We start from the raw sequence: 13408 nt of genomic DNA, 5'->3' as shown, positions 1-13408 counted from the left end.
CATGGAGTAGAATGGGCAGTTCAGGGGGACTTATGCAGGCAGACACTTCATAAAATCTCCATGTGCAGAGGCTAAAGGACCTTTAAATTTCCATTTTCACAAGAGGTTTTATAGAAAATCTAATAAACACTTGGAAATAAGGATTAGTTTCTAGTTCAAGGCCTATAACCATGGGGGAAGGGAAGTGGCAGTTGGTCAGAAATCAGGCTATGAGCCTCACTTCTAACACATTATTCCATGTCTATTATGTATTTTTAAACCATTATTTATTAAGGGAATTCTACCTGAAGGCTACAAAGCATGATTGAGTAAGGGGTCTGGAGCCAGGCCCCTCCCTGTATTCAAATCTTGGCTTTGCAGCCTCCCAGTTGAGTGACGTGGGCACATTGATTAACCTCACTGGGCCTTAGTTTTGTCATTGTTTGATAATAGGAGTAGCGAGCCAGGAGGGAGACAGGAAGTATTTAGTGCAGCGTCTTGTACTTGGTTGGTGTTAGTTCATACAGTGGGGGAAGGACGGAGCATGAGATGGATTTGCTGTGGGTAAATAGAAGGGCTTTGAATCGGGTGACCCTGGGTGCTCTGTGGAGACCGATGATGTTGCAAGTCCAGCGTCTTTGTGGTGGAGTGATTTCGAAGAGGCTCAGCAAGTGTCATCGTTTTTGGAAGGTGAATCGTGGCTGAGGGCTGGGGTGACCTGAGTTTGAGCCCTGGCTCTGTCACAACTCACCATGGGATACTGCTAAGAAAATTAGTGTGTTTCCCTGTTTCCCAGTATCCCTGTGTCTGAAATGAGAAGGCAGGGCATGACCCCTACTGCTCTGTTCAGTTCTTTACATTTGAGGAAGAGATTAGCTGTTCAAAAATATATAGGTTGTTTATCCTTCTCTCTGGGCACAATGCTGGACTCACCTTTCCCAGCCTCTTTTGAATTCAGGTGTGGCCCTGTGACCAACTTCTACCCAGAGGGATGTGAGCAAAAGTTATGTGCTGATTGACCCGTATAAAGCTCCCACATGAAATACTTCACGCTGTTTCTCCTTACGCCATCTGGATGTCGATGTCCAAAATTACCTTGGAAACCCATGTCCTATTTGGCAGATGCTCCATCATCGGCCAAGTCACTGAATGCCTCCACAGAGCAAGGCTCCCACCCCTGCCCCGCCAGCTGAACCAGAACCTTGTTTGTGAGATGATTGCACCGAGGAAACATACACTTCCATTGTGATAGGCTTCTGGGATTTTGGAGTTCATTTGTTACAGTAGCTAGCGTTATGCTATCTAATTCAACACAACTCTGTGATTCCCATTTTCTCATTTCAACTGCATTGAAATACACAGATTTTTTTTTTAAAGTCCAAACTTAAGCACTTATTAAAATTTCCTGGCAAGGCTTTTAGTGATTTTGCATGTGTCTGAAAGTGGGAACCATGGCCTTTTCAAACTGAAGCCTTATATGTTTGATTTTCATTTGCTTGACTCCTTACATCTCAGAAGCAAGTAAAATGTCTGCTTTACAGAATATGTGAAAACCAGTGACAAAGAAAAGTTTTACCTTGAAGTAAATTAGCACATATCCATAATGGCTATGACTTGAGACATACCGTAATTAGTGAAAATACCTCTTAGATGACAAATTGCTCATTAATGGCTGGAGGTTTCTTACTTAGCATAACCTTTTGTCCTAGAGATATTCCAACACTCAGTGTTTTAATTGACACACAGTAAAGAGACAGATGGGATGATTTGTAGGCTTTTTCTTAAAAATGTTGAAGAAAAAGGAGCGAAAACCACTGTCAGAGGTCAAATTTAAGAAGTGCAACCAGGTGGCGGGGTAGTAAGAGGGGGAAGGAAAGTATAGAAAAGGAAGGACGAAGATGGTTGTGGCTGGAGATCTATAAGGAACAGAGGCCACACAGACACATAGAGTCAGCAATCTTGTTTTATGTTCATTGTTGTCTCCAAATGATTCATGGCGCCTGGCACATGATAGGAGCTTAATGTTTTCTTGGGGAATAAATGGATGAGCTGATTTTTGTCACTTCAGCAAGATGTCCTATGAGTCTTGTATGTGCCAGGCTCTGTACTAGGCATGAAGTTTCTTTTTCACAGAGTGATTTTTAGTGATTGGGGACCAAGGCTGCAGCTTCTATGAATTGAAACAAAGGTGTCCTGTTCCAGCATACAATTTGCACAGACAGTTAGGATTAGGTGTGCTTCTTCTAGTCTGACAAGTCATTCCCTAGGGCTCCTGGTGGGATAGACAGAGCGGTGCTTTGTTAACTCCCTCCACCCACCACTGTTGAGCAGCACACAACCTGTGCAACTGTACTCAACAGGCACCAGTTATCACTAAATGAATAAGTAGACAAACTATACATTGTGTATTGGAAAGCACTATGTCATAAAGTAAAATATGGGTAATGGACAGAGTAACCCAGGATATAGGGAGAAGGGTGTGTGCAAGGTGTGATCCCTGCAGGAATCAGAACGAAAAACCTTCTAGGCAGAGGAGACAACAAGTTTCATGACATACTCAAAGAGGAGCAGGGCAAAAAGAGTCAGCCTCAAAACCGAAGAAGGGGTAAGGAGTACAGAGACATGTGCACTCCTGAGTGTCTGTGAGACCTAGTATAACATACAAATTAAGGAGCAAATGATGATAGCGGCACAGATTTTAGGAGATGAATGATAAATAAAAAAAAAAAAAAAAACGCACAAACAAAGACGACACCTGTGTTGATTTTATTTGCTCTGCATAGTTACCATGTGGATACTGTCTAGGCTGTTACAGCTCTGTGGTTTCGTGGCAGCCAATATTTGGTGCCTCGCCCATTCCTCACACACACCTAGCCATATGGGTCTAGTGTTTTCTAACTGAAATGTCATCCTTCTTTGGTCCATTATGCTTTGTCATTGCCATATATCACATCTGAAAATTATAAGCATTTAAAATCTGCATAATATCCAATTTGATGTTTTACCTGTTGCCATTTCCAGGATATTACATTGTGAAATTAAGCCAGCATTTTATGCTCCTGTGTGGATGTGTATGTATGTATAAGCAGACACATATTTGGAATTAATGGACTCATAGAAATCAGAGATGGATTAGGCCTAATGAGCTGTTCAGAAGAATTATTTAGTGCATATTTCATATCTCTATTCAGTAATCAAACCTACACACTGCGTATGCTAAGAAGGTGAGTTTTTTACCTTTTTTTCTAGTCCTTGGATCATCTCCATTTCTGCCTGAAAATTTAGCATTGCACCCCTAGAGCATTTTGCACCAACTTTATTAAGCATTCAGTTTGACATTTCCCTGCCCTTAGGGTTATCTTTGGTATTGAAAAAAATAGTTGCTTTGCTTGTTACCATTAATGTATAATTAGTAATTGGTGCAGTGCTCCAAGGATCCCACCGGGATGTGGGGTGGCTCAGAGCAGGTGGGGGTAGTCGTCTGAGACTGAGTCCTGCCCTCTCCCCAGGCCCTTCTAGTTTCTGGGAGAGACAGGCCTGACCTTCAGAGTGTACTGCGTACAGGACTTGGAGAGTCAGCCTAGATGAGGTGCTCTATGCATCTGAATTTTTATCCAAAGGAAGTGACTTCCCTGCTGCCTTCTGTGCTCACCTAAGCTGTGCTGGAGCTGGGGTCTTCCTGTTGGATGATCCCATGCCCTTGGTGGTTGCAACTGTGGTTTCTACTAGCCTGTCGAACCTCAACTTCCAACAGACCTTCAAAATTCCATTCATGGTATGGTTTTCCCTACTACCTTAAAGTAAGGAATGGAAGATGGGATACTTGATCGGATGGAAGGATTAACTTCTTGAAGCTTTAAAAGAGATATGAAATAATGGGACTTTGAGGAAGCCTCAGAAGTGGTTAACACCTGATCAGCCTCTAAAAGGGGGATGACCACCCTGTGAATTTTCTTTGTAGCTTGCTTAGATATAATACATGAATACAGATCCTAAACATATAGACCCAACTCTTGTTAGTCTACATAAAACTTGCCAATTGAGAATTATACTAGAGTGGGGCTAAAGGGACTCTGGAGTTGGGATCTCAGTTGTGAAATTATTAATGTCTCTGAGACTTTATTTTCTTATCTGTGAAACATGGCTGAATAACACCTTAATACCTACCTGACAGAGTTGTCATAAGAATGAAATAATAATAACAACAAAACACAGTATCATTAGCAGTGTTTAATGCGAGTCCTCCCATCTTTTAATAATCATAGTTATTTATAATAATTGCATAAGATTACTTGTAAAATCTCAATTATTGTGCCTGGCATATAATAAGCATCAAACATGTTATATTCTATCCATAGTATATTAAATTAGCCAAAAAAAAAAAAAGAAGAAGTTAAAACTACTTATCACAGATGGGAGATGATGGAAGGTAGGATGTCCTATTGTGTCTCTTGCCCAGAATCCTGGACACAAACCTCTTCTGTTGCTTTTTTCTTTTGTCCTGCTACCAAAGTACCCTTCAGGTGCACCAGCACACTTTCTCTATGGCTCATTTAGCCTGATGGCTTTTTCCATAACCTTCTCCACTATTCTTTCCTTCTCTGCTCTCTCTGATGCCCAAGTTAGTGGAAATCCTGCAACCAGGATAATCTCACTCAAACGTCTTACTCATCCAGGTTCCCATAGTTTGCTGTTTATGACCATGGGTCATTTGTTCAACAAGTAATTATTCAACATCTGCTCAGTGCCAAACATTGCTCTAGACCCTGGCACATGTGAGGACAATGAATAAAGAAGTGGTTATCTAAACGTGAGGTAGTGGTGCACATTCTCAAAGAAAAAGCAGGCAGATAAAGGGATGGGGAAATGAGCAATAGGGGCTAATTTTAATCACATGGGTTGGGGGGAGGTTTTTCTAAGGCAGAGCTTTTGAGTGAAATCTGATGACATGAGGGAAGGAGTGTGTGTGTTCATTGAGGAAGGACATAGCAGGGAGAAACACAGCAGATACAGAGGGGTAGGGGTAGAAATATCTTGACTTGCACAGACTGGGGTGGGGAGGCAGAGCCAAGTCCAGTCCACTTGGCTGCAGTGACCATAGTGACCCATTTGGATTTTATTCTTAGTCCTATGAAAGGTACTAGAGCAGTATCATTTTGGGGGGCCATATATTAATTTTGCGTTTTTCTGTACTTTTTATTTTCATGCCCTACCCTTGTTCAATTTTAAGTTCTTTAAAGGCAAAGACCATGATTGATTTGTTTCTGTGTGTCAGTGATAGGACAGAGCCCCTAATGCTGGCTAAATACACTGCTCTGAGTGCTCACAGTGACCTGAGCCACCTCATCTAATCAGTCCTTCCCATAATTATGGAAAAGCTCTTTTTCTGTCTGTCTTCAGTTAGACTTACGCTGATCCACCAGGATGAAGCCACTTCCAACTGTTAACATTGTGCGGATTTGGAAATTCCTTGATGGATCATGAAATTCCCCTGGAGTACAAGTCCATTGGCTTCCTTGGGCATATAAACAGTCCTCCATCGCCAGACTTCATTTTCATTTGTGATCAAAGGCTCAGCTGCATTGTCAGGCCCCTGCTGCTCCTGGTCTTATGATGATTGAAACTGATGAAATGTCCTGAATGAATGATCTGAAATAAAAGCTTCAGCAGAGAGGACATAAACTATGACTCTTATTTTATTATTTATTATTATTTTTTCATTAATTAAAAAATGAAACAAAGCAAAACACTTGCTTTGTTATTATTGCCTTAGTTGATGCTGGATTGCTTAATCCTACACTCTATGTCTAGGGTATTTTGATCTGCATTTCTCAGTAATTACTGGTGAATTGCAGATGAAATTTTTTTTAAACATATTCCTGTTTTTAAGGAAATATTTACATATCACTCCTGTCCAAAATACATTTTGAAATTTCTTTTAACTGTTTTGGTCACCAAGTCCTTTCCTACTAGAAATTGGGGATGGTATGGACAAGTCGTGATGTGGTTAGGGTCAGAGCACATAAGCAGTGGTGAAGCTGAGTGTTACCAGTTGCCTCATGATTGGTTTTCCTTTCTCTGTATCTGTGTTGCTGCCAGCCCCTCATACTGGGCCTGGCTCATGGCAGGCCCTCAGTACATGCTGATGAAATGTTTATTTCAGTAACATAATATTTCATGTATACTAAGCACCAAATATGTGTAGTATTTTCCTTTATCATGAAATATTTTATACCTCAACAGGTGTATAACATATCTATCAATATGTACAAAAGCATAACAGACTGATCACCTGTGTGCCCTTCAGCTAGTCTAAGAAATAGAACCTTCCATTTGCTGTGAAGTCTGATATGTTCCTTCCTTATTTTATATCTTGTCTCCTCTGAGGAGCTGGCCTCTGCACTGAATTTTTTTTTTATTATTTCCTTCTTTTCTTTAGAGCTTTACCAAATATATAAATATTCTTAACGCATTGTCTATGTTTGCTTTCTTTTGTTTCTATTTTTTTAAGGCTTTATTTATTTGAGTGAGAGAGTGTGAGTGAGAGTGAGCACACCAGTATGAGTGGGGGTGGAGGGGGCTTGGGGGAAGGAGAAGGACAGGCTGACTTCGTGTACAGCATGGATCGTGATATGGGGCTCCACGCCATGACCGGAGATCATGACCTGAGCTGAAATCATGAGTTACACACTTACTTGACTGAGCCACCCAGGTGTTTCTGCTTTTTTTTTTTTCTATGTATAAAGAAATATTATTTATTGTCCTGCAAATGTCTTTCATTTAACATTATATATTTTCTAATAACTTGAAATTAATAGCTTACTGAATATGGATAAAGGAAGAGCTCTAAGTCATTTCAGATAATTAACTGGTCTATAACTCATCAGTCAAAAATGGTTCAGTGCCCTGTGAATGTGAGCATATGTGTGCACACAAACACCTGCGAAAAATATACACTGAAAACCTCTTATATCAATGCAGTTATGATCATAAATTTTCTGAGCAGTGGAACTACAGGTGACTTTTATTTTCTTCTTGTGTTTTTTCTATAATTATTAAAGTTTTAAAAATTAAGTTTTACTTTTATAAAATCAGAAAGAGGGCAATGTTATAAAATCTAGTAAGAATGAAACTAGGTTACTGTTTGAACCCATGCTGCTCTGATGGGTCTTGGGGCTTTTTGATCTCATGCTACCATGCGTTGGGCATTGTGCAATGCACTGTGTGGGCTACCAAGATGTATAAAGCACAGCTCCTGTCATCGGCCAGCCTCCAGTCAGGCCAGGTAACAACGTCAGAACCAGGACCTCAGAAAGAGATTGGAATGGGGACCACTAGTAATCTGGGTTATGAGTAGGTGGGTTGGAGGAGCATAGAAGGGACACTCTGGGGTGTGGTAGAGAAGGCCAAGAAGGGGCTAAGCCTGTGAGGGCTGAGGGGGGCTGGCCTGGCAAGGCCGGATTATGACACTGGCCTGGAACAGCAAAAGGTCACTAACCAGAGTTGGTCCGCTTCTGAAGACAGAAGAATGCGGGGCCTCCTGGCTGGTCCCTCTCCAGTGGTTGTGCTTACATCCACCTCAAATCTGAGCTTAGGGCAGTTGGGGTCTGTCAGAACACAGACTGAGAAATGTATGCTCTGTGTGGCTATGTTATGTTTGATTTTTTTTTTAACTAATTATTTATTTGAGAGAATGAGAGAGAGCACCCACACATGTGTGTGAATGGAGGGAAGGGTTGAGGGAGAGGGAGGGAATCTTCAAGCAGACCCCCTGCTAAGCAAGGAGTCTGGCATGGCGCTCAATCCTAGCATCCTGTGATCATGACCTGAGACAGAACAGAGTTGGACTCCCAACCAACTGAGCCACGCTGGCACCCCCTAGGTTCGATTTTATTTAAGAATAAGTATTGTGGGGGCACCTGGGTGGCTCAGTGGGTTAAAGCCTCTGCCTTCAGCTCTGGTCATGATCCCAGCGTCCTGTGATCGAGCCGCTCTCTGCTCGGTCAGAAGCCTGCTTGCTTCCTCCTCTCTCTCTCTGCCCGCCTCTCTGCCTGCTTGTGATCTCTGTCTGTCAAATGAATAAATAAAAATCTAAAAAAAAAAAAAAAAAAGAACAAGTGTTGTGTGCCGGCCACATGCTGGACACTATTCCAGGAACTGTGAAATAGTGTAGCTAACGAAACAGACTACAATTCCTGTCCTCGTGGAACTTCCCTTCCAGGAGAATGAGATATAATATGAACGAAATATACACAGTATGGAATATATTAACTGTGGCTGTTATAAGGCTGTGGAGAAGAATGAGTGAGGAGTGTGGGAGATGGATGCATAAAGGCCATGATTTCAAATAGACTGTCTAGACAAGGCCTAATTACTCTTCGCTTATCTGTGTATTTTATTTAAAAGAAAACCTTTTTAAAAGACATTTATTTAAGAGATAGAGAGCACACCCTTGTGCGAACAGGGGAGGGGCAAAGGGAGAAGCAGACACCCGCTCCCACCCCCAGGTGTGGGCCCCGAAACAGTCCTGGATCCTAGGACCCTGAGATCAAAACCTGAGCCAACATCAGGAGTCGGACGCTCAAACGACTAAGCCACCCAGACGCCCCATTATCTGTGTATTTTAAATCGTGAACGAAAACATAACACTCTTTTGACATGAGAAGAAACACATTGAAAAAAAGACAATGCTTTAAGGCAATGTAGGCTTTTTTTTTTTCATACATTAGGGGAAAGAGACTACACAAACAAGCTCTATCAGAAATATGTTTTAGTGTCTAAAATTCTTTACAGGGCGCCTGGGTGGCTCAGTGGGTTAAGCCACTGCCTTTGGCTCAGGTCATGATCTCAGGGTCCTGGGATCGAGTCCCGCGTCGGGTTCTCTGCTCAGCAGGGAGCCTGCTTCCCTTCCTCTCTCTCTGCCTGCCTCTCTGCCTACTTGTGATCTCTGTCAAATTAAAAAAAGAAAAATCTTAAAAAAAAAATAATAAAATTCTTTACAGCCAGGATGTTGATCTTCATTTATCACCCGATTTCTTCTTCCTCTATCTTAATTGCCCCTGTCAGAAAGAATAAAAAATGGAAACGCTTTGTCCAGCTTCATCACAGAAAATCTGTCTCTGATCAACAGAAGAGGAAAAAAACCGAGATGGCGCTGATTAAGGTGATTATTCATAACTTAATGAGCGTACACTTATCACCAGTGGGTGCGGCTGAGAACAGGTCAGCGCTTGCTCCCTGCCCTCAGGAGGTTTCCAGAATCCTGCTGAGTGCTGGTCTGAGGGGAACAGATCCAGGCCGGTTGCAACAACCAATCCCCAGGCAACTCAGTGCCCTGGGGCCTGTGGAACCAAATTGCATGCAGCAGTTTAACTGCCCGGACACAAAGCCTCTTAAAAGCAATGGCCGGTGAATAAGCTGGAAGTCATAAATAGATCAAGTAACAAGCAAATAATGGAATTAATAAATAGGGGAGCAGAACCCATGCTGTGAGCACCCGCTAGATCAAGAAATGTCAGCTTTTCTCTCAGCTTTTCCTCCACAGCGCCAACTGTCAGTAATTTAACTAACATTTTGTAAATAAATGTGGCACTCGGACAGCTGTCAGCGCGCCTGCTATAAACACTCCTTTTGTCACTGAGAGCTGGCAGTGCCGCGCTGTTTCTCCTGCAAGTGTGGCCGCCACTGCCAGTTGGCTTCGGGGCCCAGGACTGTCAAGGGAAATGCATGGGGACCAAAGCTGGGAGGCCGGTGCCCCCCGCGTTCTGGGCGGCCCCTGTCCTCTAGACCCGCAGGCTTTGCTGCTGGCTCGGCCCTTCGGTGACACTCGGTGGGCTTGTGAGTCCTTGTAATTTTCATGCCTGTCCTGTTGCCCAAGTTCTGACCAGGACTGTTGTTTTCCAAAGACTTTGGTATTTTAGTTAGGAATCCCATGTCCCTGATCCTTTAGATGCCCCCGGTGACTTTGCTTTACTAAGTAAGACATTTATTTATCAGGGTCAGAGATACTGAGCTTGCTGTTTCCAACCCTAGCCACTAGGTGATCATTTGATGATACAGAGCCAGAGTCTGTTCCCGGTAACTTCTCCGGCGAGTGAGACAAATGGCTCTGGGCCGTGCGTGGACTCTCCCAGGCTTCATCACTGAGTTTTATTAAGTTAGTGCTTCTGTGTACCCTGTTTCCCTGCGAGGCTCTTTCTCATGAATTCGTAACCTATACCCAAGCAAAAGCAGAAGGAGAGGAAGAATCTTTCTTAATATAAGAGTCCCATGGGCAATAAATTTGGGTTATTGTAATATATATAATCCAGCTCAGTGAAGAGAAGGGTGTACTGGGTAATTAAATAGGCAGGGTATATTTAGTAAGAGTAAAAATCCCACCAAATATTTATTGAACTCCTTTTGTTGACTGTGTTCCTTTTCTACATGCTTTACATAGTATCTCACTTAACTTTTGGAGATCTGTGACCATCACTGTTTTATAGATGAGCGCCAGGAGTACAGAGGCTTTGAGGAACCTGCTCCAGGCCCTCTGTCTAAGGTGTGGGAATGGGGCTTTGATCCCGGTTGACTCAGCCCAGGGCCTGTGCTCTTGGCAACTGCAGCACACATCCCCATTTGTAGTTACCTGTGGGCTGGTTAAGGGATTACCAGTTCTGAAGAAGTTAAGACACAATAAAATAAATTCCACACTGGAGCTGAGGAAGCAACTTCAATCGTCTTCCAGCGAATGAGAAGGCTTTTTATAGTCTTATGGCAACCCGTCAAGAACACTGTTCTCAAGAGCCTGGGTGGCTCAGTGGGTTGAATGTCTGCCTTTGGCTCAGGTCATGATCCCAGGGTCGTGGGATCTAGTCCCACATCAGGCTCCCTGCTCAGCGGGGAGTCTGCTCCTCCCTCTCCCACTTCCCCTGCTCCAGCTTGTGCTCTCTCTGGCTCTCTCTCTCTCTCAAATAAATAAGTAAAATCTTAGGGGAAAAAAAGACAAAGAAGAATACCTTTCCTAGAGGAAATCATAGGGTTATATAAGAGAATATAGGGGGATAGTTAAGAGAATGCACTCTGGGGACAGCTCAGAAATTTACTTAACCTCACTTGTAAAGTAAGAATAGCAATTACTAGAAACTACTCTGTAGGGATGCTTTGAGGTTTAAAGAACAATATATAGTATTTAGTGATACCTGGCAGAGTAAATATTCATTATCTCATTGAAATATGTATTACATGCATATGATGTGGCATGGATTCTGTGGTAAGAGAGAGACATAATGTGTTCTTGGAGCTTATATTCTCTTGAGAACTGATGGTGAACCAACAGACTTACAAAAATATATCAAATAGGACCAGGGGTGCCTGGGGGGCTCAGTTGGTTGAGTGTCTGACTTTTGATTTTGGCTCAGGTCATGATATTTGGGTGGTGAGACTGAACCCCACATAGGCTCTGCACTCAGTTGGGGACGGGGGGCCTTTCTCCTTGAAATTACCTTCTTTTGTCCCTACCCTGCTTGCGTGCGTGCTCTTGCTCGCTCGCTCGCTCTCCATCTCTAAAATAAATAAATCTTAAAAAAACAAAAATGAAACAAAGCAAACAAACAGACAAACAAATAAAAAATAGGACCAAGTACTGTGATCCAGGCTGCCTTGGTGGCTTCTGTAGATCAGTGGCTTAGTGACAGTTTCTCTAAGAGGAAGTGACACTTGAGCTCAGATCTAATTGGAGAAAAGGATGTGGGAGTAGAGTTCTCCAGGCAAGGGGAACAAGCTTCATGTGTTGGAGGAAGAGAAAAGGGACTGTTGTGTCCAAGGCAGAATAGACAATGGGGAGAGAGAGATACAGGAAGAGGTGGGAGGGGTGAGACAGGCAGGGTTCTGAAAGACAGGTAACCTATCTGGGTCTCATTTTAATATATGAGAGGGAACCATCAAAACATCTTAAAGAGAGCGGTGACAGAGCCTGAGCTCCTGGGTTACAACAAGATGGTGCTGTGTGGCCTTTTGGGGAATGGCTTACAAGGCTGAGAGATGGAAACTGGGACACCCGTAGAGATTATACAGAAGACAGGTGAGGGAGGACACAAATATGACAATTGGTAAAGGCAGTTTGATGGCTAACCAGACTAAGCTGACAGAGTTAATATATGGGTGTTTAGTGATTGCAATACTTGTGGTCTGTGCTATTTGAAAATAACAGAATACCAATGGTTTTATTGGATTATCATTATTGAGGTATTTACATATGTAATGCATTATTTATATCTTGAGATGTTCCCGGAGAATGATTCGCCACAGTACTGCTTTGAATGAAACATGGATGTTCTGATTTGGAAAGTACACTCCCCACCTCTCATACTTAAAACCCATTCAAGGGTGCCTATTTTGTTGTTGTTGTTATCGATAGTGCCTTTCTCTGCTTTACTTATATGACTGAGGTCAGCATTAAATAACTAAAGAAAACAGAAGCAGGAGGACATGATAGGGGATTTGGTGAGGAGAGGAAATTGGACACTGAAGGATTACCAGGCTTAAGTCACTAAATTCCCTCTTCCACCCTCCCATTTACTCCTAGGGCAGATAAGTTTTCTGTGGACCTGGTATCATCTTCCATAGGAGAGTGTATTTTAATTAGGGCTTCTTAGTATAGTCTTCTTTTTTTTTAATTTTTAATTTTTTTATAAACATATAATGTATTTTTATCCCCAGGGGTACAGGTCTGTGAATCACCAGGTTTACACACTTCACAGCACTCACCATAGCACATACCCTCCCCAATGTCCATAACCCCAACCCCCCCATCAACCCTCAGTTTGTTTTGTGAGATTAAGAGTCACTTATGGTTTGTCTCCCTCCCAATCCCATCTTGTTTCATTTATTCTTCTTCTACCCCCCTAACCCCCAACGTTGCATCTCCACTCCCTCATATCAGGGAGATCATATGATAGTTGTCTTTCTCCAATTGACTTATTTGACTAAGCATGATACCCTCTAGTTCCATCCACGTCGTGGCAAATGGCAAGATTTCATGTCTTTTGATGGCTGCATAGTATTCCATTGTATATATATACCACATCTTCTTTATCCATTCATCTGTTGATGGACATCCAGGTTCTTTCCATAGTTAGGCTATTGTAGACATTGCTGCTATAAACATTCGGGTGCATGTGCCCCTTCGGGTCACTATGTTTGTATCTTTAGGGTAAATACCCAGTAGTGCAATTGCTGGGTCATAGGGTAGTTCTATTTTCAACTTTTTGAGGAATCTCCATGCTGTTTTCCAGAGTGGTTGCACCAGCTTGCATTCCCACCAACAGTGTAGGAGGGTTCCCCTTTCTCCACATCCTCGCCAGCATCTGTCATTCCCTGACTTGTTAATTTTAGCCATTCTTACTGGTGTGAGGTGATATCTCATTGTGGTTTTGATTTGTATTTCCCT

The 13408-nt window shown here is 42.5% G+C and overlaps 1 protein-coding gene across 4 annotated transcripts in view; it reads left to right on the top strand.

Moving 5' to 3' along the window:
* LOC111153831 (neurotrimin) overlaps nucleotides 1-13408 on the top strand; it is a 403882-nt gene that overhangs the window by 12163 nt on the left and 378311 nt on the right. The window lies entirely within an intron of this gene.

The sequence above is a fragment of the Enhydra lutris genome, unplaced genomic scaffold (assembly GCF_002288905.1).
Source record: "Enhydra lutris kenyoni isolate GAN:26980312 unplaced genomic scaffold, ASM228890v2 scaffoldscaffold34, whole genome shotgun sequence".
Taxonomy (NCBI): Eukaryota; Metazoa; Chordata; class Mammalia; order Carnivora; family Mustelidae; genus Enhydra; species Enhydra lutris.
The sequence above is the reverse complement of the archived record's forward strand: the minus strand, read 5'-3'. Positions and strand labels throughout refer to the sequence as shown.